The sequence below is a fragment of the Phyllobates terribilis genome, unplaced genomic scaffold (assembly GCF_046119375.1).
Source record: "Phyllobates terribilis strain yellow unplaced genomic scaffold, ASM4611937v1 Scaffold_2__4_contigs__length_985480577, whole genome shotgun sequence".
In the NCBI taxonomy this organism is placed as follows: domain Eukaryota; kingdom Metazoa; phylum Chordata; class Amphibia; order Anura; family Dendrobatidae; genus Phyllobates; species Phyllobates terribilis.
In genome coordinates this window covers 264,095,239-264,121,749 of record NW_027362762.1, presented here as the reverse complement: position 1 = coordinate 264,121,749, position 26,511 = coordinate 264,095,239, and positions in this window count along the sequence as shown.

The following is a 26,511-nucleotide window of genomic DNA, read 5'->3' as shown; positions in this document are numbered from 1 at the left end:
AACAATAACTGTGGTTTTGCCATCCCACGGTAAAAAATCTCTATTATTCCGCTTTTGGTAGTTTTTTCCGTAAAGAAAAACAGTAGTGTCTCCTGACTGTTGTGACACAAAAATATATCTGTTGAAAATAGTCTAGTGTAGGCACGACATCCCAGTGTGGTTTCGCAGTTCCACGGGTCAAATCGCTGTACTATCCAGTTTTGGGCTTTTGTTATCTAAAAAAAAAGCAGATTGAGTGTGTCGCTCACTGTTCAGCCGCAAATATCTCTATTTAAAAAAGTGTGGTATACCCCAGTAAACAATAACTGTGGTTTTGCCATCCCACGGTAAAAAATCTCTATTATTCCGCTTTTGGTAGTTTTTTCCGTAAAGAAAAACAGTAGTGTCTCCTGACTGTTGTGACACAAAAATATATCTGTTGAAAATAGTCTTGTGTAGGCACGACATCCCAGTGTGGTTTCGCAGTTCCACGGGTCAAATCGCTGTACTATCCAGTTTTGGGCTTTTGTTATCTAAAAAAAAAGCAGTTTGAGTGTGTCGCTCACTGTTCAGCCGCAATTATCTCTATTTAAAAAAGTGTGGTATACCCCAGTAAACAATAACTGTGGTTTTGCCATCCCACGGTAAAAAATCTCTATTATTCAGCTTTTGGTAGTTTTTTCCGTAAAGAAAAACAGTAGTGTCTCCTGACTGTTGTGACACAAAAATATATCTGTTGAAAATAGTCTTGTGTAGGCACGACATCCCAGTGTGGTTTCGCAGTTCCACGGGTCAAATCGCTGTACTATCCAGTTTTGGGCTTTTGTTATCTAAAAAAAAAGCAGTTTGAGTGTGTCGCTCACTGTTCAGCCGCAAATATCTCTATTTAAAAAAGTGTGGTATACCCCAGTAAACAATAACTGTGGTTTTGCCATCCCACGGTAAAAAATCTCTATTATTCAGCTTTTGGTAGTTTTTTCCGTAAAGAAAAACAGTAGTGTCTCCTGACTGTTGTGACACAAAAATATATCTGTTGAAAATAGTCTTGTGTAGGCCCGACATCCCAGTGTGGTTTCGCAGTTCCACGGGTCAAATCGCTGTACTATCCAGTTTTGGGCCTTTGGTGTCTAAAAAAAAAAAAGTTTGAGTGTGACACTCACTGTTCAGCTGCAAATATCTCTATTTAAAAAAGTGTGGTATACCCCAGTAAACAATAACTGTGGTTTTGCCATCCCACGGTAAAAAATCTCTATTATTCCGCTTTTGGTAGTTTTTTCCGTAAAGAAAAACAGTAGTGTCTCCTGACTGTTGTGACACAAAAATATATCTGTTGAAAATAGTCTTGTGTAGGCACGACATCCCAGTGTGGTTTCGCAGTTCCACGGGTCAAATCGCTGTACTATCCAGTTTTGGGCTTTTGTTATCTAAAAAAAAAGCAGTTTGAGTGTGTCGCTCACTGTTCAGCCGCAATTATCTCTATTTAAAAAAGTGTGGTATACCCCAGTAAACAATAACTGTGGTTTTGCCATCCCACGGTAAAAAATCTCTATTATTCAGCTTTTGGTAGTTTTTTCCGTAAAGAAAAACAGTAGTGTCTCCTGACTGTTGTGACACAAAAATATATCTGTTGAAAATAGTCTTGTGTAGGCCCGACATCCCAGTGTGGTTTCGCAGTTCCACGGGTCAAATCGCTGTAGTATCCAGTTTTGGGCCTTAGGTATCTAAAAAAAAAAAGCAGTTTGAGTGTGTCGCTCACTGTTCAGTCGCAAATATCTCTATTTAAAAAAGTGCGATATACCCCAGTAAACAATAACTGTGGTTTTGCCATCCCACAGTAAAAAATCTCTATTATTCAGCTTTTGGTAGTTTTTTCCGTAAAGAAAAACAGTAGTGTCTCCTGACTGTTGTGACACAAAAATATATCTGGTGAAAATAGTCTTGTGTAGGCCCGACATCCCAGTGTGGTTTCGCAGTTCCACGGGTAAAATCGCTGTACTATCCAGTTTTGGGCCTTTGATATCTAAAAAAAAAAACAGTTTGAGTGTGACACTCACTGTTCAGCTGCAAATATCTCTATTTAAAAAAGTGTGGTATACCGCAGTAAACAATAACTGTGGTTTTGCCATCCCACGGTAAAAAATCTCTATTATTCAGCTTTTGGTACTTTTTTCCGTAAAGAAAAACAGTAGTGTCTCCTGACTGTTGTGACACAAAAATATATCTGTTGAAAATAGTCTTGTGTAGGCCCGACATCCCAGTGTGGTTTCGCAGTTCCACGGGTCAAATCGCTGTACTATCCAGTTTTGGGCCTTTGGTGTCTAAAAAAAAAAACAGTTTGAGTGTGACACTCACTGTTCAGCTGCAAATATCTCTATTTAAAAAAGTGTGGTATACCCCAGTAAACAATAACTGTGGTTTTGCCATCCCACGGTAAAAAATCTCTATTATTCCGCTTTTGGTAGTTTTTTCCGTAAAGAAAAACAGTAGTGTCTCCTGACTGTTGTGACACAAAAATATATCTGTTGAAAATAGTCTTGTGTAGGCACGACATCCCAGTGTGGTTTCGCAGTTCCACGTGTCAAATCGCTGTACTATCCAGTTTTGGGCTTTTGTTATCTAAAAAAAAAAGCAGTTTGAGTGTGTCGCTCACTGTTCAGCCGCAAATATCTCTATTTAAAAAAGTGTGGTATACCACAGTAAACAATAACTGTGGTTTCGCCATCCCATGGTAAAAAATCTCTATTATTCAGCTTTTGGTAGTATTTCCGTAAAGAAAAACAGTAGTGTCTCCTGACTGTTGTGACACAAAAATATATCTGTTGAAAATAGTCTTGTGTAGGCCCGACATCCCAGTGTGGTTTCGCAGTTACACGGGTCAAATCGCTGTACTATCCAGTTTTGGGCCTTTGGTATCTAAAAAAAAATCAGTTTGAGTGTGTCGCTCACTGTTCAGCCGCAAATATCTCTATTTAAAAAAGTGTGGTATACCCCAGTAAACAATAACTGTGGTTTTGCATCCCACGGTAAAAAATCTCTATTATTCAGCTTTTGGTAGTTTTTTCCGTAAAGAAAAACAGTAGTGTCTCCTGACTGTTGTGACACAAAAATATATCTGTTGAAAATAGTCTTGTGTAGGCCCGACATCCCAGTGTGGTTTCGCAGTTCCACGGGTCAAATCGCTGTACTATCCAGTTTTGGGCTTTAGGTATCTAAAAAAAAAAAGCAGTTTGAGTGTGTCGCTCACTGTTCAGTCGCAAATATCTCTATTTAAAAAAGTGTGATATACCTCAGTAAACAATAACTGTGGTTTTGCCATCCCACGGTAAAAAATCTGTATTATTCAGCTTTTGTTAGTTTTTTCCGTAAAGAAAAAAAGTAGTGTCTCCTGACTGTTGTGACACAAAAATATATCTGTTGAAAATAGTCTTGTGTAGGCCCGACATCCCAGTGTGGTTTCGCAGTTCCACGGGTCAAATCGCTGTACTATCCAGTTTTGGGCCTTTGGTATCTAAAAAAAAAGCAGTTTGAGTGTGACACTCACTGTTCAGCTGCAAATATCTCTATTTAAAAAAGTGTGGTATACCCCAGTAAACAATAACTGTGGTTTTGCCATCCCACGGTAAAAAATCTCTATTATTCCGCTTTTGGTAGTTTTTTCCGTAAAGAAAAACAGTAGTGTCTCCTGACTGTTATGACACAAAAATATATCTGTTGAAAATAGTCTTGTGTAGGCACGACATCCCAGTGTGGTTTCGCAGTTCCACGGGTCAAATCGCTGTACTATCCAGTTTTGGGCTTTTGTTATCTAAAAAAAAAGCAGTTTGAGTGTGTCGCTCACTGTTCAGCCGCAAATATCTCTATTTAAAAAAGTGTGGTATACCCCAGTAAACAATAACTGTGGTTTTGCCATCCCACGGTAAAAAATCTCTATTATTCAGCTTTTGGTAGTTTTTTCCGTAAAGAAAAACAGTAGTGTCTCCTGACTGTTGTGACACAAAAATATATCTGTTGAAAATAGTCTTGTGTAGGCCCGACATCCCAGTGTGGTTTCGCAGTTCCACGGGTCAAATCGCTGTACTATCCAGTTTTGGGCCTTTGGTGTCTAAAAAAAAAAACAGTTTGAGTGTGACACTCACTGTTCAGCTGCAAATATCTCTATTTAAAAAAGTGTGGTATACCCCAGTAAACAATAACTGTGGTTTTGCCATCCCACTGTAAAAAATCTCTATTATTCCGCTTTTGGTAGTTTTTTCCGTAAAGAAAAACAGTAGTGTCTCCTGACTGTTGTGACACAAAAATATATCTGTTGAAAATAGTCTTGTGTAGGCACGACATCCCAGTGTGGTTTCGCAGTTCCACGGGTCAAATCGCTGTACTATCCAGTTTTGGGCTTTTGTTATCTAAAAAAAAAGCAGTTTGAGTGTGTCGCTCACTGTTCAGCCGCAAATATCTCTATTTAAAAAAGTGTGGTATACCCCAGTAAACAATAACTGTGGTTTTGCCATCCCACGGTAAAAAATCTCTATTATTCAGCTTTTGGTAGTTTTTTCCGTAAAGAAAAACAGTAGTGTCTCCTGACTGTTGTGACACAAAAATATATCTGTTGAAAATAGTCTTGTGTAGGCCCGACATCCCAGTGTGGTTTCGCAGTTCCACGGGTCAAATCGCTGTACTATCCAGTTTTGGGCCTTTGGTATCTAAAAAAAAAAACAATTTGAGTGTGACACTCACTGTTCAGCTGCAAATATCTCTATTTAAAAAAGTGTGGTATACCCCAGTAAACAATAACTATGGTTTTGCCATCCCACAGTAAAAAATCTCTATTATTCCGCTTTTGGTAGTTTTTTCCGTAAAGAAAAACAGTAGTGTCTCCTGACTGTTGTGACACAAAAATATATCTGTTGAAAATAGTCTTGTGTAGGCACGACATCCCAGTGTGGTTTCGCAGTTCCACGGGTCAAATCGCTGTACTATCCAGTTTTGGGCTTTTGTTATCTAAAAAAAAAAGCAGTTTGAGTGTGTCGCTCACTGTTCAGCCACAAATATCTCTATTTAAAAAAGTGTGGTATACCCCAGTAAACAATAACTGTGGTTTTGCCATCCCATGGTAAAAAATCTCTATTATTCAGCTTTTGGTAGTTTTTTCCGTAAAGAAAAACAGCAGTGTCTCATGACTGTTGTGACACAAAAATATATCTGTTGAAAATAGTCTTGTGTAGGCCCGACATCCCAGTGTGGTTTCGCAGTTACACGGGTCAAATCGCTGTACTATCCAGTTTTGGGCCTTTGGTATCTAAAAAAAAATCAGTTTGAGTGTGTCGCTCACTGTTCAGCCGCAAATATCTCTATTTAAAAAAGTGTGGTATACCCCAGTAAACAATAACTGTGGTTTTGCATCCCACGGTAAAAAATCTCTATTATTCAGCTTTTGGTAGTTTTTTCCGTAAAGAAAAACAGTAGTGTCTCCTGACTGTTGTGACACAAAAATATATCTGTTGAAAATAGTCTTGTGTAGGCCCGACATCCCAGTGTGGTTTCGCAGTTCCACGGGTCAAATCGCTGTACTATCCAGTTTTGGGCTTTAGGTATCTAAAAAAAAAAAGCAGTTTGAGTGTGTCGCTCACTGTTCAGTCGCAAATATCTCTATTTAAAAAAGTGTGATATACCTCAGTAAACAATAACTGTGGTTTTGCCATCCCACGGTAAAAAATCTGTATTATTCAGCTTTTGTTAGTTTTTTCCGTAAAGAAAAAAAGTAGTGTCTCCTGACTGTTGTGACACAAAAATATATCTGTTGAAAATAGTCTTGTGTAGGCCCGACATCCCAGTGTGGTTTCGCAGTTCCACGGGTCAAATCGCTGTACTATCCAGTTTTGGGCCTTTGGTATCTAAAAAAAAAGCAGTTTGAGTGTGACACTCACTGTTCAGCTGCAAATATCTCTATTTAAAAAAGTGTGGTATACCCCAGTAAACAATAACTGTGGTTTTGCCATCCCACGGTAAAAAATCTCTATTATTCCGCTTTTGGTAGTTTTTTCCGTAAAGAAAAACAGTAGTGTCTCCTGACTGTTATGACACAAAAATATATCTGTTGAAAATAGTCTTGTGTAGGCACGACATCCCAGTGTGGTTTCGCAGTTCCACGGGTCAAATCGCTGTACTATCCAGTTTTGGGCTTTTGTTATCTAAAAAAAAAGCAGTTTGAGTGTGTCGCTCACTGTTCAGCCGCAAATATCTCTATTTAAAAAAGTGTGGTATACCCCAGTAAACAATAACTGTGGTTTTGCCATCCCACGGTAAAAAATCTCTATTATTCAGCTTTTGGTAGTTTTTTCCGTAAAGAAAAACAGTAGTGTCTCCTGACTGTTGTGACACAAAAATATATCTGTTGAAAATAGTCTTGTGTAGGCCCGACATCCCAGTGTGGTTTCGCAGTTCCACGGGTCAAATCGCTGTACTATCCAGTTTTGGGCCTTTGGTGTCTAAAAAAAAAAACAGTTTGAGTGTGACACTCACTGTTCAGCTGCAAATATCTCTATTTAAAAAAGTGTGGTATACCCCAGTAAACAATAACTGTGGTTTTGCCATCCCACTGTAAAAAATCTCTATTATTCCGCTTTTGGTAGTTTTTTCCGTAAAGAAAAACAGTAGTGTCTCCTGACTGTTGTGACACAAAAATATATCTGTTGAAAATAGTCTTGTGTAGGCACGACATCCCAGTGTGGTTTCGCAGTTCCACGGGTCAAATCGCTGTACTATCCAGTTTTGGGCTTTTGTTATCTAAAAAAAAAGCAGTTTGAGTGTGTCGCTCACTGTTCAGCCGCAAATATCTCTATTTAAAAAAGTGTGGTATACCCCAGTAAACAATAACTGTGGTTTTGCCATCCCACGGTAAAAAATCTCTATTATTCAGCTTTTGGTAGTTTTTTCCGTAAAGAAAAACAGTAGTGTCTCCTGACTGTTGTGACACAAAAATATATCTGTTGAAAATAGTCTTGTGTAGGCCCGACATCCCAGTGTGGTTTCGCAGTTCCACGGGTCAAATCGCTGTACTATCCAGTTTTGGGCCTTTGGTATCTAAAAAAAAAAACAATTTGAGTGTGACACTCACTGTTCAGCTGCAAATATCTCTATTTAAAAAAGTGTGGTATACCCCAGTAAACAATAACTATGGTTTTGCCATCCCACAGTAAAAAATCTCTATTATTCCGCTTTTGGTAGTTTTTTCCGTAAAGAAAAACAGTAGTGTCTCCTGACTGTTGTGACACAAAAATATATCTGTTGAAAATAGTCTTGTGTAGGCACGACATCCCAGTGTGGTTTCGCAGTTCCACGGGTCAAATCGCTGTACTATCCAGTTTTGGGCTTTTGTTATCTAAAAAAAAAAGCAGTTTGAGTGTGTCGCTCACTGTTCAGCCACAAATATCTCTATTTAAAAAAGTGTGGTATACCCCAGTAAACAATAACTGTGGTTTTGCCATCCCATGGTAAAAAATCTCTATTATTCAGCTTTTGGTAGTTTTTTCCGTAAAGAAAAACAGCAGTGTCTCATGACTGTTGTGACACAAAAATATATCTGTTGAAAATAGTCTTGTGTAGGCCCGACATCCCAGTGTGGTTTCGCAGTTCCACGGGTCAAATCGCTGTACTATCCAGTTATGGGCCTTTGGTATCTAAAAAAAAAGCAGTTTGAGTGTGTCGCTCACTGTTCAGCCGCAAATATCTCTTTTTAAAAAAGTGTGGTATACCCCAGTAAACAATAACCGTGGTTTTGCCATCCCACGGTAAAAAATCTCTATTATTCAGCTTTTGGTAGCTTTTTCCGTAAAGAAAAACAGTAGTGTCTCCTGACTGTTGTGACACAAAAATATATCTGTTGAAAATAGTCTTGTGTAGGCCCGACATCCCAGTGTGGTTTCGCAGTTCCACGGGTCAAATCGCTGTACTATCCAATTTTGGGCCTTTGGTATCTAAAAAAAAATCAGTTTGAGTGTGTCGCTCACTGTTCAGCCGCAAATATCTCTATTAAAAAAGTGTGGTATACCCCAGTAAACAATAACTGTGGTTTTGCATCCCACGGTAAAAAATCTCTATTATTCAGCTTTTGGTAGTTTTTTCCGTAAAGAAAAACAGTAGTGTCTCCTGACTGTTGTGACACAAAAATATATCTGTTGAAAATAGTCTTGTGTAGACCCGACATCCCAGTGTGGTTTCGCAGTTCCACGGGTCAAATCGCTGTACTATCCAGTTTTGGGCCTTTGGTATCTAAAAAAAAAAACAGTTTGAGTGTGACACTCACTGTTCAGTCGCAAATATCTCTATTTAAAAAAGTGTGGTATACCCCAGTAAACAATAACTGTGGTTTTGCCATCCCACGGTAAAAAATCTCTATTATTCTGCTTTTGGTAGTTTTTTCCGTAAAGAAAAACAGTAGTGTCTCCTGACTGTTGTGACACAAAAATATATCTGTTGAAAATAGTCTTGTGTAGGCACGACATCCCAGTGTGGTTTCGCAGTTCCACGGGTCAAATCGCTGTACTATCCAGTTTTGGGCTTTTGTTATCTAAAAAAAAAGCAGTTTGAGTGTGTCGCTCACTGTTCAGCCACAAATATCTCTATTTAAAAAAGTGTGGTATACCCCAGTAAACAATAACTGTGTTTTTGCCATCCCACGGTAAAAAATCTCTATTATTCAACTTTTGGTAGTTTTTTCCGTAAAGAAAAACAGTAGTGTCTCCTGACTGTTGTGACACAAAAATATATCTTTTGAAAATAGTCTTGTGTAGGCCCGACATCCCAGTGTGGTTTCGCAGTTCCACGGGTCAAATCGCTGTACTATTCAGTTTTGGGCCTTAGGTATCTAAAAAAAAAAAGCAGTTTGAGTGTGTCGCTCACTGTTCAGTCGCAAATATCTCTATTTAAAAAAGTGTGATATACCCCAGTAAACAATAACTGTGGTTTTGCCATCCCACGGTAAAAAATCTCTATTATTCAGCTTTTGGTAGTTTTTTCCGTAAAGAAAAACAGTAGTGTCTCCTGACTGTTGTGACACAAAAATATATCTGTTGAATATAGTCTTGTGTAGGCCCGACATCCCAGTGTGGTTTCGCAGTTCCACGGGTCAAATCGCTGTACTATCCAGTTTTGGGCCTTTGGTATCTAAAAAAAAAACAGTTTGAGTGTGACACTCACTGTTCAGCTGCAAATATCTCTATTTAAAAAAGTGTGGTATACCCCAGTAAACAATAACTGTGGTTTTGCCATCCCACGGTAAAAAATCTCTATTATTCCGCTTTTGGTAGTTTTTTCCGTAAAGAAAAACAGTAGTGTCTCCTGACTGTTGTGACACAAAAATATATCTGTTGAAAATAGTCTTGTCTAGGCACGACATCCCAGTGTGGTTTCGCAGTTCCACGGGTCAAATCGCTGTACTATCCAGTTTTGGGCCTTTGGTGTCTAAAAAAAAAAACAGTTTGAGTGTGACACTCACTGTTCAGCTGCAAATATCTCTATTTAAAAAAGTGTGGTATACCCCAGTAAACAATAACTGTGGTTTTGCCATCCCACGGTAAAAAATCTCTATTATTCAGCTTTTGGTAGTTTTTTTCCGTAAAGAAAAACAGTAGTGTCTCCTGACTGTTGTGACACAAAAATATATCTGTTGAAAATAGTCTTGTGTAGGCCCGACATCCCAGTGTGGTTTCGCAGTTCCACGGGTCAAATCGCTGTACTATCCAGTTTTGGGCCTTTGGTATCTAAAAAAAAAAACAATTTGAGTGTGACACTCACTGTTCAGCTGCAAATATCTCTATTTAAAAAAGTGTGGTATACCCCAGTAAACAATAACTATGGTTTTGCCATCCCACGGTAAAAAATCTCTATTATTCCGCTTTTGGTAGTTTTTTCCGTAAAGAAAAACAGTAGTGTCTCCTGACTGTTGTGACACAAAAATATATCTGTTGAAAATAGTCTTGTGTAGGCCCGACATCCCAGTGTGGTTTCGCAGTTCCACGGGTCAAATCGCTGTACTATCCAGTTTTGGGCCTTTGGTATCTAAAAAAAAAAACAATTTGAGTGTGACACTCACTGTTCAGCTGCAAATATCTCTATTTAAAAAAGTGTGGTATACCCCAGTAAACAATAACTATGGTTTTGCCATCCCACAGTAAAAAATCTCTATTATTCCGCTTTTGGTAGTTTTTTCCGTAAAGAAAAACAGTAGTGTCTCCTGACTGTTGTGACACAAAAATATATCTGTTGAAAATAGTCTTGTGTAGGCACGACATCCCAGTGTGGTTTCGCAGTTCCACGGGTCAAATCGCTGTACTATCCAGTTTTGGGCTTTTGTTATCTAAAAAAAAAAGCAGTTTGAGTGTGTCGCTCACTGTTCAGCCACAAATATCTCTATTTAAAAAAGTGTGGTATACCCCAGTAAACAATAACTGTGGTTTTGCCATCCCACGGTAAAAAATCTCTATTATTCAGCTTTTGGTAGTTTTTTCCGTAAAGAAAAACAGTAGTGTCTCATGACTGTTGTGACACAAAAATATATCTGTTGAAAATAGTCTTGTGTAGGCCCGACATCCCAGTGTGGTTTCGCAGTTCCACGGGTCAAATCGCTGTACTATCCAGTTTTGGGCCTTTGGTATCTAAAAAAAAAGCAGTTTGAGTGTGTCGCTCACTGTTCAGCCGCAAATATCTCTTTTTAAAAAAGTGTGGTATACCCCAGTAAACAATAACCGTGGTTTTGCCATCCCACGGTAAAAAATCTCTATTATTCAGCTTTTGGTAGCTTTTTCCGTAAAGAAAAACAGTAGTGTCTCCTGACTGTTGTGACACAAAAATATATCTGTTGAAAATAGTCTTGTGTAGGCCCGACATCCCAGTGTGGTTTCGCAGTTCCACGGGTCAAAGCGCTGTACTATCCAATTTTGGGCCTTTGGTATCTAAAAAAAAATCAGTTTGAGTGTGTCGCTCACTGTTCAGCCGCAAATATCTCTATTAAAAAAGTGTGGTATACCCCAGTAAACAATAACTGTGGTTTTGCATCCCACGGTAAAAAATCTCTATTATTCAGCTTTTGGTAGTTTTTTCCGTAAAGAAAAACAGTAGTGTCTCCTGACTGTTGTGACACAAAAATATATCTGTTGAAAATAGTCTTGTGTAGACCCGACATCCCAGTGTGGTTTCGCAGTTCCACGGGTCAAATCGCTGTACTATCCAGTTTTGGGCCTTTGGTATCTAAAAAAAAAAACAGTTTGAGTGTGACACTCACTGTTCAGTCGCAAATATCTCTATTTAAAAAAGTGTGGTATACCCCAGTAAACAATAACTGTGGTTTTGCCATCCCACGGTAAAAAATCTCTATTATTCTGCTTTTGGTAGTTTTTTCCGTAAAGAAAAACAGTAGTGTCTTCTGACTGTTGTGACACAAAAATATATCTGTTGAAAATAGTCTTGTGTAGGCACGACATCCCAGTGTGGTTTCGCAGTTCCACGGGTCAAATCGCTGTACTATCCAGTTTTGGGCTTTTGTTATCTAAAAAAAAAGCAGTTTGAGTGTGTCGCTCACTGTTCAGCCACAAATATCTCTATTTAAAAAAGTGTGGTATACCCCAGTAAACAATAACTGTGTTTTTGCCATCCCACGGTAAAAAATCTCTATTATTCAGCTTTTGGTAGTTTTTTCCGTAAAGAAAAACAGTAGTGTCTCCTGACTGTTGTGACACAAAAATATATCTTTTGAAAATAGTCTTGTGTAGGCCCGACATCCCAGTGTGGTTTCGCAGTTCCACGGGTCAAATCGCTGTACTATTCAGTTTTGGGCCTTTTGTATCTAAAAAAAAAGCAGTTTGAGTGTGTCACTCACTGTTCAGCCGCAAATATCTCTATTTAAAAAAGTGTGGTATACCCCAGTAAACAATAACTGTGGTTTTGCATCCCACGGTAAAAAATCTCTATTATTCAGCTTTTGGTAGTTTTTTCCGTAAAGAAAAACAATAGTGTCTCCTGACTGTTGTGACACAAAAATATATCTGTTGAAAATAGTCTTGTGTAGGCCCGACATCCCAGTGTGGTTTCGCAGTTTCACGGGTCAAATCGCTGTACTATTAAGTTTTGAGCCTTAGGTATCTAAAAAAAAAAAGCAGTTTGAGTGTGTCGCTCACTGTTCAGTCGCAAATATCTCTATTTAAAAAAGTGTGATATACCCCAGTAAACAATAACTGTGGTTTTGCCATCCCACGGTAAAAAATCTCTATTATTCAGCGTTTGGTAGTTTTTTCCGTAAAGAAAAACAGTAGTGTCTCCTGACTGTTGTGACACAAAAATATATCTGTTGAATATAGTCTTGTGTAGGCCCGACATCCCAGTGTGGTTTCGCAGTTCCACGGGTCAAATCGCTGTACTATCCAGTTTTGGGCCTTTGGTATCTAAAAAAAAAAAACAGTTTGAGTGTGACACTCACTGTTCAGCTGCAAATATCTCTATTTAAAAAAGTGTGGTATACCCCAGTAAACAATAACTGTGGTTTTGCCATCCCACGGTAAAAAATCTCTATTATTCCGCTTTTGGTAGTTTTTTCCGTAAAGAAAAACAGTAGTGTCTCCTGACTGTTGTGACACAAAAATATATCTGTTGAAAATAGTCTTGTCTAGGCACGACATCCCAGTGTGGTTTCGCAGTTCCACGGGTAAAATCGCTGTACTATCCAGTTTTGGGCCTTTGGTGTCTAAAAAAAAAAACAGTTTGAGTGTGACACTCACTGTTCAGCTGCAAATATCTCTATTTAAAAAAGTGTGGTATACCCCAGTAAACAATAACTGTGGTTTTGCCATCCCACGGTAAAAAATCTCTATTATTCAGCTTTTGGTAGTTTTTTTCCGTAAAGAAAAACAGTAGTGTCTCCTGACTGTTGTGACACAAAAATATATCTGTTGAAAATAGTCTTGTGTAGGCCCGACATCCCAGTGTGGTTTCGCAGTTCCACGGGTCAAATCGCTGTACTATCCAGTTTTGGGCCTTTGGTATCTAAAAAAAAAAACAATTTGAGTGTGACACTCACTGTTCAGCTGCAAATATCTCTATTTAAAAAAGTGTGGTATACCCCAGTAAACAATAACTATGGTTTTGCCATCCCACGGTAAAAAATCTCTATTATTCCGCTTTTGGTAGTTTTTTCCGTAAAGAAAAACAGTAGTGTCTCCTGACTGTTGTGACACAAAAATATATCTGTTGAAAATAGTCTTGTGTAGGCACGACATCCCAGTGTGGTTTCGCAGTTCCACGGGTCAAATCGCTGTACTATCCAGTTTTGGGCTTTTGTTATCTAAAAAAAAAAGCAGTTTGAGTGTGTCGCTCACTGTTCAGCCACAAATATCTCTATTTAAAAAAGTGTGGTATACCCCAGTAAACAATAACTGTGGTTTTGCCATCCCACGGTAAAAAATCTCTATTATTCAGCTTTTGGTAGTTTTTTCCGTAAAGAAAAACAGTAGTGTCTCATGACTGTTGTGACACAAAAATATATCTGTTGAAAATAGTCTTGTGTAGGCCCGACATCCCAGTGTGGTTTCGCAGTTCCACGGGTCAAATCGCTGTACTATCCAGTTTTGGGCCTTTGGTATCTAAAAAAAAAGCAGTTTGAGTGTGTCGCTCACTGTTCAGCCGCAAATATCTCTTTTTAAAAAAGTGTGGTATACCCCAGTAAACAATAACTGTGGTTTTGCCATCCCACGGTAAAAAATCTCTATTATTCAGCTTTTGGTAGCTTTTTCCGTAAAGAAAAACAGTAGTGTCTCCTGACTGTTGTGACACAAAAATATATCTGTTGAAAATAGTCTTGTGTAGGCCCGACATCCCAGTGTGGTTTCGCAGTTCCACGGGTCAAATCGCTGTACTATCCAATTTTGGGCCTTTGGTATCTAAAAAAAAATCAGTTTGAGTGTGTCACTCACTGTTCAACCGCAAATATCTCTATTTAAAAAAGTGTGGTATACCCCAGTAAACAATAACTGTGGTTTTGCATCCCACGGTAAAAAATCTCTATTATTCAGCTTTTGGTAGCTTTTTCCGTAAAGAAAAACAGTAGTGTCTCCTGACTGTTGTGACACAAAAATATATCTGTTGAAAATAGTCTTGTGTAGACCCGACATCCCAGTGTGGTTTCGCAGTTCCACGGGTCAAATCGCTGTACTATCCAGTTTTGGGCCTTTGGTATCTAAAAAAAAAAACAGTTTGAGTGTGACACTCACTGTTCAGCAGCAAATATCTCTATTTAAAAAAGTGTGGTATACCCCAGTAAACAATAACTGTGGTTTTGCCATCCCACGGTAAAAAATCTCTATTATTCCGCTTTTGGTAGTTTTTTCCGTAAAGAAAAACAGTAGTGTCTCCTGACTGTTGTGACACAAAAATATATCTGTTGAAAATAGTCTTGTGTAGGCCCGACATCCCAGTGTGGTTTCGCAGTTCCACGGGTCAAATCGCTGTACTATCCAGTTTTGGGCCTTTGGTATCTAAAAAAAAAGCAGTTTGAGTGTGTCGCTCACTGTTCAGCCGCAAATATCTCTATTTAAAAAAGTGTGGTATACCCCAGTAAACAATAACTGTGGTTTTGCATCCCACGGTAAAAAATCTCTATTATTCAGCTTTTGGTAGTTTTTTCCGTAAAGAAAAACAATAGTGTCTCCTGACTGTTGTGACACAAAAATATATCTGTTGAAAATAGTCTTGTGTAGGCCCGACATCCCAGTGTGGTTTCGCAGTTTCACGGGTCAAATCGCTGTACTATTAAGTTTTGAGCCTTAGGTATCTAAAAAAAAAAAGCAGTTTGAGTGTGTCGCTCACTGTTCAGTCGCAAATATCTCTATTTAAAAAAGTGTGATATACCCCAGTAAACAATAACTGTGGTTTTGCCATCCCACGGTAAAAAATCTCTATTATTCAGCTTTTGGTAGTTTTTTCCGTAAAGAAAAACAGTAGTGTCTCCTGACTGTTGTGACACAAAAATATATCTGTTGAATATAGTCTTGTGTAGGCCCGACATCCCAGTGTGGTTTCGCAGTTCCACGGGTCAAATCGCTGTACTATCCAGTTTTGGGCCTTTGGTATCTAAAAAAAAAAACAGTTTGAGTGTGACACTCACTGTTCAGCTGCAAATATCTCTATTTAAAAAAGTGTGGTATACCCCAGTAAACAATAACTGTGGTTTTGCCATCCCACGGTAAAAAATCTCTATTATTCCGCTTTTGGTAGTTTTTTCCGTAAAGAAAAACAGTAGTGTCTCCTGACTGTTGTGACACAAAAATATATCTGTTGAAAATAGTCTTGTCTAGGCACGACATCCCAGTGTGGTTTCGCAGTTCCACGGGTCAAATCGCTGTACTATCCAGTTTTGGGCCTTTGGTGTCTAAAAAAAAAAACAGTTTGAGTGTGACACTCACTGTTCAGCTGCAAATATCTCTATTTAAAAAAGTGTGGTATACCCCAGTAAACAATAACTGTGGTTTTGCCATCCCACTGTAAAAAATCTCTATTATTCCGCTTTTGGTAGTTTTTTCCGTAAAGAAAAACAGTAGTGTCTCCTGACTGTTGTGACACAAAAATATATCTGTTGAAAATAGTCTTGTGTAGGCACGACATCCCAGTGTGGTTTCGCAGTTCCACGGGTCAAATCGCTGTACTATCCAGTTTTGGGCTTTTGTTATCTAAAAAAAAAGCAGTTTGAGTGTGTCGCTCACTGTTCAGCCGCAAATATCTCTATTTAAAAAAGTGTGGTATACCCCAGTAAACAATAACTGTGGTTTTGCCATCCCACGGTAAAAAATCTCTATTATTCAGCTTTTGGTAGTTTTTTTCCGTAAAGAAAAACAGTAGTGTCTCCTGACTGTTGTGACACAAAAATATATCTGTTGAAAATAGTCTTGTGTAGGCCCGACATCCCAGTGTGGTTTCGCAGTTCCACGGGTCAAATCGCTGTACTATCCAGTTTTGGGCCTTTGGTATCTAAAAAAAAAAACAATTTGAGTGTGACACTCACTGTTCAGCTGCAAATATCTCTATTTAAAAAAGTGTGGTATACCCCAGTAAACAATAACTATGGTTTTGCCATCCCACGGTAAAAAATCTCTATTATTCCGCTTTTGGTAGTTTTTTCCGTAAAGAAAAACAGTAGTGTCTCCTGACTGTTGTGACACAAAAATATATCTGTTGAAAATAGTCTTGTGTAGGCACGACATCCCAGTGTGGTTTCGCAGTTCCACGGGTCAAATCGCTGTACTATCCAGTTTTGGGCTTTTGTTATCTAAAAAAAAAAGCAGTTTGAGTGTGTCGCTCACTGTTCAGCCACAAATATCTCTATTTAAAAAAGTGTGGTATACCCCAGTAAACAATAACTGTGGTTTTGCCATCCCACGGTAAAAAATCTCTATTATTCAGCTTTTGGTAGTTTTTTCCGTAAAGAAAAACAGTAGTGTCTCATGACTGTTGTGACACAAAAATATATCTGTTGAAAATAGTCTTGTGTAGGCCCGACATCCCAGTGTGGTTTCGCAGTTCCACGGGTCAAATCGCTGTACTATCCAGTTTTGGGCCTTTGGTATCTAAAAAAAAAGCAGTTTGAGTGTGTCGCTCACTGTTCAGCCGCAAATATCTCTTTTTAAAAAAGTGTGGTATACCCCAGTAAACAATAACTGTGGTTTTGCCATCCCACGGTAAAAAATCTCTATTATTCAGCTTTTGGTAGCTTTTTCCGTAAAGAAAAACAGTAGTGTCTCCTGACTGTTGTGACACAAAAATATATCTGTTGAAAATAGTCTTGTGTAGGCCCGACATCCCAGTGTGGTTTCGCAGTTCCACGGGTCAAATCGCTGTACTATCCAATTTTGGGCCTTTGGTATCTAAAAAAAAATCAGTTTGAGTGTGTCACTCACTGTTCAGCCGCAAATATCTCTATTTAAAAAAGTGTGGTATACCACAGTAAACAATAACTGTGGTTTTGCCATCCCACAGTAAAATATCTCTATTATTCAGCTTTTGGTAGCTTTTTCCGTAAAGAAAAACAGTAGTGTCTCCTGACTGTTGTTACACAAAAATATATCTGTTGAAAATAGTCTTGTGTAGGCCCGACATCCCAGTGTGGTTTCGCAGTTCCACGGGTCAAATCGCTGTACTATCCAGTTTTGGGCCTTTGGTATCTAAAAAAAAAGCAGTTTGAGTGTGTCGCTCACTGTTCAGCCGCAAAAATCTCTATTTAAAAAAGTGTGGTATACCCCAGTAAACAATAACTGTGGTAGTGCCATCCCACGGTAAAAAATCTCTATTATTCAGCTTTTGGTAGTTTTCTCCGTAAAGAAAAACAGTAGTGTCTCCTGACTGTTGTGACACAAAAATATATCTGTTGAAAATAGTCTTGTGTAGGCCCAACATCCCAGTGTGGTTTCGCAGTTCCACGGGTCAAATCGCTGTACTATCCAGTTTTGGGCCTTTGGTATCTAAAAAAAAAAGCAGTTTGAGTGTGTCGCTCACTGTTCAGCCGCAAATATCTCTATTTAAAAAAGTGTGGTATACCCCAGTAAACAATAACTGTGGTTTTGCCATCCCACGGTAAAAAATCTCTATTATTCAGCTTTTGATAGTTTTTTCCGTAAAGAAAAACAGTAGTGTCTCCTGACTGTTGTGACACAAAAATATATCTGTTGAAAATAGTCTTGTGTAGGCCCGACATCCCAGTGTGGTTTCGCAGTTCCACGGGTCAAATCGCTGTACTATCCAGTTTTGGGCCTTTGGTATCTAAAAAAAAAGCAGTTTGAGTGTGTCGCTCACTGTTCAGCCGCAAATATCTCTATTTAAAAAAGTGTCGTATACCCCAGTAAACAATAACTGTGTTTTTGCCATCCCACGGTAAAAAATCTCTATTATTCAGCTTTTGGTAGCTTTTTCCGTAAAGAAAAACAGTAGTGTCTCCTGACTGTTGTGACACAAAAATATATCTGTTGAAAATAGTCTTGTGTAGGCGCGACATCCCAGTGTGGTTTCGCAGTTCGACAGGTGAATTCGCTGTACTATCCAGTTTTGAGCCTTTGGTATCTAAAAAAAAAGCAGTTGGAGTGTGTCGCTCACTGTTCAGCCACAAATATCTCTATTTAAAAAAGTGTGGTATACCCCAGTAAACAATAACTGTGGTTTTCCTCTTCCATGGTTCTAATCTACTCTTTATTACCCTTTTTCCATTGATAGTGCAAGTGTAAGCTATTTTACTTCATTTACAATGGGCAAGGCGAGTGGCAAGGGACGTGGAAGTTGACGTTCTGGTGATGGTTCGTGCAGAGGACGGGGCCGTGGCCAAGGTGAAAATGTGCCACAACCAACAGCCACATCTTCTCGCTCCCACGTCTTGACCGAATTACTAGGTAAGAACACAACCACACCAGTATTGAGAACTGATCAGTGTGAACAGGTTATTAATTGGATAGCAGATAATACTTCCAGTTACCTGGGCACCACCTCCTCCGGTCTGTCTTCCACACGGTCAACTCTTAGTAGCCGTGAGTCTCGACCGCATACTCCTCCTCACCCTGATGCTCCTTCCTCCCACCATGCCGAGTGTTGTCAGACAGCAAGTGATCCCACACTTGGACACTCTGAAGAGCTGTTCACTGGTCCATTTCCATATTTGGGCCCCTCGCCTGATACGCTTGAAGTGGTGGAAGAGGAGATCCCATGTTGCGATGCCCAAATATTTGAACAGCCACGGCCACAGGAAGTCGACGTTGGCAATCTGTCACAAGAGGTGGACGATGAAGAGACACAATTGCCAGGAAGTGAGGAGAAGGATCGTGGTGCGCAAGTGGAAGAGGAGGAGGTGGTGGATGATCTAGTAACTGACCCAACCTGGAAGGAGGACATGCAGAGTGAGGCCAGCAGTACACAGGGGGAGGGAGGCAGATTACCCCAACAGGCAGGAAGAAGCAGTGTGGTGGCCGCAGACAGGAGGCAGGCAACCGTTCCCCGTAACACCAACACGAGGGACGTTGCCAGTACAAGCGGTAGGTCTTCCAGAGTCTGGAATTTTTTTAAAGACTCTGCTGATAACCCCAAAAAGGCCATATGTTCCACCTGCCATGCCAGCATCAGCAGGGGTGACAAAACTACCAGCCTGACCACCACCAGCATGATCAGGCACATGGCAGCAAAGCACCCGACTTTGTGGGGTGAAACCCAGGGTCCACGACCAGTGTCAGCGGGTGTTACCACTGCTTCTTCCACTGTTGTGCGTGCAATAGAACCCCCTGTTGTGTGTGCAAGGCAATCCCCTGTCCATACTGCATGTAAAGATGCCCCCTCCTCTCAGTCTTCACTTGTTATGGCAGTTTCTCAAGAAAAAGCATCAACATCCACGTCCACGTCCCACCGCAGCGTTCAATTGTCCATATCCCAGACCTTTGAACAAAAGCGGAAATTCGCAGCTAACGCCCCACAGGCCACAGTCCTAAATTCGCACATTTCATGACTGCTTGCGTTGGAAATGCTGCCTTTTAGGCTGGTGGAGACGGAATCCTTCCGCAATCTTATGGCGGTGGCCGTCCCTCGGTACTCGGTCCGCAGCCGACACTATTTTGCCCGCTGTGCCATCCCCGCACTACACAAGCACGTGTCCCAAAGCATCTGCCGTGCCCTCAACAACGCAGTTACTAGGAGAGTCCACCTGACAACGGACACGTGGACAAGTGCTTGCGGCCAGGGACGGTACATCTCTCTGACGGCACACTGGGTAAACATAGTGGAAGCCGGGACCCAGTCGGACCTTGGGACGGAACACATCCTCCCCACACCGAGGATTGCGGGCCCTATGTCAGTCAGAGTTGCCCCCACAGTGTACAGCTCCTGCGCATCCTCCTCCTCCTCCTCCTCCTCATGTTCAGCCTCCATCTCAGATATCATCACATCAGTTACAAGCTGGAAGCATTGCAGTACTGCCTCCGCCAAGCGGCAACAGGCTGAAACTCATAAGCTTAGATGATAAACCTCACACTGCTTGTGAGTTGTGGACAGCTGTGAAAGAGCAGGCAGATCTGTACCTGAGACCGCTGAACCTACATCCCGGCATGGTCGTGTGTGACAATGGCCGTAACCAGGTGGCGGCTCTGAGGCGAGGTGAGATCACACACGTACCATGCCTGGCTCATGTGCTTAACCTCGTGGTTCAGCGGTTTCTTAAATCGTACCCCGATTTGCCAGATCTGCTCGTGAAAGTACGCCGCCTATCAGCTCATTTTCGCAAGTCGGCTACAGCTTCCGCCGCCCTTGCTGTGTTGCAGCAGCGTTTGCAGCTTCCGGCACACCGACTGGTGTGTGATGTCCCCACACGTTGGAACTCTACCCTCCACATGTTGCAAAGGATTTGTGAGCAGAAGAGAGCAGTTGTGGAGTACCAGCTGCAACAAGGCCGTCGATATTCAGGTCAGACTCCACACATAAGACCTCAGAAGTGGACCTGGATGTCTGACATATGTACCATCCTGACAAATGTTGAGGAGGCCACGAAGATGGTGAGTGGCGATGACGCCATCATTAGTGTCAGCATCCCACTTGTCTGTCTTTTGCAACGCTCTCTGCATAGAATTAAAGAGGAGGCATTGCAGCCACAGTATGATGAGATTGATCAAGAAGCCGTAGCGGGTGATTACACACAGCCCAGCTTCATCTCTTCCCAATGTGCATTGGGGGACAATGAGGGAGAGGAGGAGGAGGAGGAGGAGGAAGAACAGGAGCTGCTATCATGCGTTGTAGACGGTAGTACCTGTACAAGTGTCATACCGTCGGTTCTGCGTGGGTGGCCTGAGGACAGGGGGGAGGAGGAAGAGGAGGAGGAGGAGGAGAGCATGGTCAGTCGTCATCTTGGTGAGGACACGGAAATCTTGCCCATTACCAGTCTGGCACGCATGGCTGACTTTATGTTACGCTGCCTTAACCGTGACCCTCGCGTTGTCAAAATGTTGGGTGACAGTCATTACTGGTTGGTGACACTTTTAGACCCCCGCTACAAGGAGAACTTTCACTCTCTTATTCCTGAGGTGGAGAGGTCTACAAAAATGGGGCAGTACCAGAGGGCCCTTGCTGCAGAACACGTAAAAAAATTCCCATCTGAACACGCTAGCGGCAGAGGTCACAGTTCGTTGCCCAACCAAGGCCTACAGGCGAGAGAGATGCAACTCCAATCCAGCAGAGGCATGGGAACACTGTCAATGTTCTGGGACAGTTTTCTGACACCCGCTAAGCTTACAGGCCCTGAGGCGCGGGGTATTCTCACAAGGAGTGGAAAGTTTCAAAAGATGGTGAGGGAGTACCTTGCCGACCGTACCAGTGTCCTCCGTGATTACTCTGTGCCTTTTAATTATTGGGTATCCAAGCTGGACACTTGGAATGAACTCGCTCTGTACGCCTTGGAGGTCCTGGCCTGCCCTGCCGCTAGCATGTTATCGGAGCGTGTTTTTAGTGCCGCTGGGGGAATTATAACTGATAAGCGCACTCGCCTGTCAACTGACTATGCTGACAAGCTGACCCTTATCAAAATGAACCAGGGATGGATTGGGCCAGACTTCTCATCACCACCAAATGACAGCAGAGTAACATAAAGTCAAATCCACTGTGCTATTTTGGGAGGTGTATTCACATGCACCGCTTCACACCCACACATGGGTATATGCTTCCTCGTTTCGGCTGTTTTATCTTCCTCTCCTTATCCTCAGCCTCCACCACCACTATACCACCAGGGTGCCAGCATTGCAAGCTCCTCCATCCTTATTTTTGGCAGCTTTTGCTTGCAAGGCATAAGCAAATACTATGGGACACCCACTCCCCAATAATGGGACTTATGCTTGTAATATGCTGTACTGCATGGCTCTTGTAAGGGCATTGCAAGTTGCTCCGTCCTAATTTTTGGCAGCTTTTGCTTGGAAAGCATAAGCAAATACCATGGGACACCCACTTCCCAATAATGGGACTTATGTTTGTAATATGCTGTACTGCATGGCTCTTGTAAGGGGCATTGCAAGTTGCTCCGTCCTAATTTTTGGCAGCTTTTGCTTGGAAAGCATAAGCAAATACTATGGGAGAACCACTCCCCAATAATGGGACTTATGTTTGTAATATGCTGTACTGCATGGCTCTTGTAAGGGGCATTGCAAGTTGCTCCGTCCTAATTTTTGGCAGCTTTTGCTTGCAAGGCATAAGCAAATACTATGGGACACCCACTCACCAGTAATGGGACTTATGTTTGTAATATGCTGTACTGCATGGCTCTTGTAAGGGGCATTGCAAGTTGCTCCGTCCTAATTTTTGGCAGCTTTTGCTTGGAAAGCATAAGCAAATACCATGGGACACCCACTCCCCAATAATGGGACTTATGTTTGTAATATGCTGTACTGCATGCCTCTTGTAAGGGGCATTGCAAGTTGCTACATCCTAATTTTGGCAGCTTTTGCTTGGAAAGCATAAGCAAATACTATGGGAGACCCACTCCCCAATAATGGGACTTATGTTCGTAATATGCTGCACTGCATGGTTCTTGTAAGGGGCATTGCAAGTTGCTCCGTCCTAATTTTTGGCAGCTTTTGCTTGGAAAGCATAAGCAAATGCTATGGGAGACCCACTCCCCAATAATGGGACTTATGTTTGTAATATGCTGTACTGCATGGCTCTTGTAAGGGGCATTGCAAGTTGCTCCGTCCTAATTTTTGGCAGCTTTTGCTTGGAAAGCATAAGCAAATACTATGGGACACCCACTCCCCAATAATGGGACTTATGTTTGTAATATGCTGTACTGCATGGCTCTTGTAAGGGGCATTGCAAGTTGCTCCGTCATAATTTTTGGCAGCTTTTGCTTGGAAAGCATAAGCAAATACTATGGGAGACCCACTCCCCAATAATGGGACTTATGTTTGTAATATGCTGTACTGCAGGCTCTTGTAAGGGGCATTGCAAGTTGCTCCGTCCTAATTTTTGGCAGCTTTTGCTTGGAAAGCATAAACAAATACTATGGGACACCCACTCCCCAATAATGGGACTTATGTTTGTAATATGCTGTACTGCATGGCTCTTGTAAGGGGCATTGCAAGTTGCTCCGTCCTAATTTTTGGCAGCTTTTGCTTGGAAAGCATAAGCAAATACTATGGGAGACCCACTCCCCAATAATGGGACTTATGTTTGTAATATGCTGTACTGCATGGCTCTTGTAAGGGGCATTGCAAGTTGCTCCGTCCTAATTTTTGGCAGCTTTTGCTTGCAAGCCATAAGCAAATACTATGGGACACCCACTCCCCAATAATGGGACTTATGTTTGTAATATGCTGTACTGCATGGCTCTTGTAATGGGCATTGCAAGTTGCTCCGTCCTAATTTTTGGCAGCTTTTGCTTGCAAGGCATAAGCAAATACTATGGGACACCCACTCCCCAATAATGGGACTTATGTTTGCAATATGCTGTACTGCATGTGATGCGCCCCCTGGGCCGTGTGTACACGTGTGTGGGATACCTGGTGCCGGGTCTCTGGGGTCTGTAGTCTCCGTGGCGGTGACCCTGTCCCGTGGCTCAGGCTGGACAAACCAGTGGCAGTCTTTCTTAGGTTTTGAGGTTAATTGTCCGACTGCGCCACCCGTGGATTGCGGTCAGGGAGTACCACCGCTGCGAGGCAGATCGCTGAGGCTGGTGTTGTGTGCGCAGCAGAGAATGGGATAACTCCCCACGGGAGGAGTATAGCCTCAGGGCATTGAGTGTGGATGATGGGGGTGATGGTGCACGAGCGCAGCAGGAACGACTCAGAGTCTTTGCAGTGCAGTTCAGGGTCTTTACTGATGATTATAAGGTAGACCCTCCCGGGAGTACTGGCTAGCATAAGAGGCCTGGTCAGTCTGTGAGCAAGCAGGAGTTCCCCTGGCCAGGTGGAGTTGTAGGCCTCCCCGTCTGTCTGCACTCTTCCTGGCTACCTTGCTGTAAGCGGGTAGAAGTCCCTTAGTGTACCGTGTAGTGCTCACCCGTATGGCTGGTGACTTGGGGCCTTCTGTTAGCCTCCGCTCCACGACGGCGGTGCTGGTCCCTTGCTTGTGACTGAGCCTCCAGGCTTCTATGGCCAGAGGACCTGGAATCCCCTGCCGGCTGGTTTCTGCTGCTGGATATATAAGTCCTCACAGCCTCGGACTCCTGTGTCCGGTTCCTATTGTCTTCTGCCAGGGCGAGCTCTGCTCAGCTTCCAGCCCCTTGTCTTTAGCTCCTACAGAGCTCCTTGCTGTTACTTTCCCTTGCTCTCACTCTGACTCTGACTGTTCTCTGTTCTCTCACTCACTCAACCCCGCCCCAGATCCAGTTTATAAGGGCAGAATTCTCCCCTCCCAGGACTGGGGCAGGAGGATGTTGCATGTTTAAGGGATCCTGACCAGGAAACCTCCCACTTGCTCTCCGACGTAATATCTCTATTACTGTGGTGAACAGACCCCTGGGGTGCCACACATGGCTCTTGTAAGGGGCATTGCAGTTCCTCATAATTTTTGGAAAGCCTTCCATTCACTGCTTAGGCCAACAGTGCACAGGAGACCCAGTTGCTATAAATGGAAAAAAAGGTTTAGTTAACACCCTCTGACCTCCATGTCATTTCCAAGGGGCATTGGAGTGCCTCGAAATTTTAGGTAGGCATTGCACTCACTGTATGCCCTATAACTGTGTTGCCGAACCGCTCCTTTTGTTACAGAAACATATCCTACAAGACATATCTGGTTGACTGGCCTGATATTGATGTGAATGGTCCCTGTTCCTCCTGCTCTTTCTCCTTTGCCACTACCTCATCCATAATTTATCACCTGAAGCTTTGTTTTAACGGGAGTCATAGAACTTGGATAGTAGCAGGAAAACATCCAGCAATCCTCGGAGGAGGTAGGATATGCGCCAAAACGCTGACCACCTCAGGCCTAGCCGCTACTACATACATGCGCTTGCATTCCAACAAAACAAAGCAGATGCTTACTTCTATCATCCTCATCATGCTCCTCACCTTGGCACTCTCAACTCCCCTGATGGAGAAGCCAGGGCCCACCAGAGGAGTCTGATAGTCCGGTGGGCTCGGCCAATGCTGCCCTAAAGCAGGCCAGGCTAAGAAAAGTGTGGGAAAGGTTACCGGGACAAATAGAGGTGGCTGGGGACTGAGTATGGACACCCAGCCACCCCCTGGAGGCTGGGGAGCAAGCGGGGAGACCCGGCCACCAGGTGGCTGAGGACTGAGTATGGATACCAGGCCGCCGACACAGCCATGGCGTGGTGGCCAGATTCCGCCTCCACATGCCTAAAAGGCCCAATTTAAAGTGCAAGCAAGCAGTATGGTATTGCAGCCTGGGGGTGGGTGGGTGGCAGGCTGCATACTGGCGCTTGCATTGCAAGGAATGGGAGAGGTACAGTTGAACACTGCCCTGGGACAAGGACTTGAATGGGGATAGTTGCAAGTCTGCAACGACAGGTGCAAGGTGGGAGGCATCTTCGCATGTGCCATGAACAGGGGTTTGGCATGCACACACTACAGCGGAATAGGCTCTCCTTCCCACTAAATGCACTGGGGAGGGCACAGGTAATGTTTTGGTATACACGCTTCATCTTATGTATAAGGCACACCAGGACAAATAGGGGCGGCTGGGGACTGAGTATGGATACCTCGCTGCCGAAGCAGCCATGAGGTAGTGGCCAGCTTCAGCCTCCTCCAAACTAAAAGGCCCCATTTCAAGAGCAAGCTAGCAGTATGGAATTTCAGTCCGGGGGTGGGTGGGTGGCAGGCTGCACACTTACACTTGCATTAAAAGAAAACATAGCAGATGCTAACTTCTGTCATCATCATCATGCTCCTCACCTTGGCACTCTCAACTCCACCGATGGAGAAGTCAGGGCCCACTGGAGGAGTCTGGTTCTCTGGTGGGCTCGTCCAATGCTGCCTAAAGCAGGCCAGGCTAAGAAAAGTGTGTGGGGGGATGTTCCAAGGAGAAATAGGGGCAGCTGGGGACCGTTTATGGACACCCGGCTGCCCCCAGGCGGCTGGGGACCGTGTGTGGACACCCGGCCGCGGGGCGGCTGGGGACCGAGTATGGACACCCGGCTGCCGGGCGGCTGGGGACTGAGTATGGATTCCAGGCCGCCAACACAGCCATGACGTGGTGGCCAGATTCCGCCTCCACATGCCTAAAAGGCCCAATTTCAAGTTCAAGCAAGCAAGCAGTATGGTATTGCAGCCTGGGGGTGGGTGTGTGGCAGGCTGCATACTTGCGCTTGCATTGCAAGGAATGGGGGAGGTACAATTGAACACTGCCCTGGGACTAGAACTTGCATGGGGATAGTTGCAAGTCTGCATCTTCTGATGCGGCAAGGATCACTTATGATGGGCACACTTTTAGACAGTGACCTGGGAGTCAGAGATGCTTCCAGGGGTCTTCCCCATGCTGTTCCCATGTCTTTTCAGCACTTTATGCATGTGTCACACAGCACATGGCCACATAAGGTTG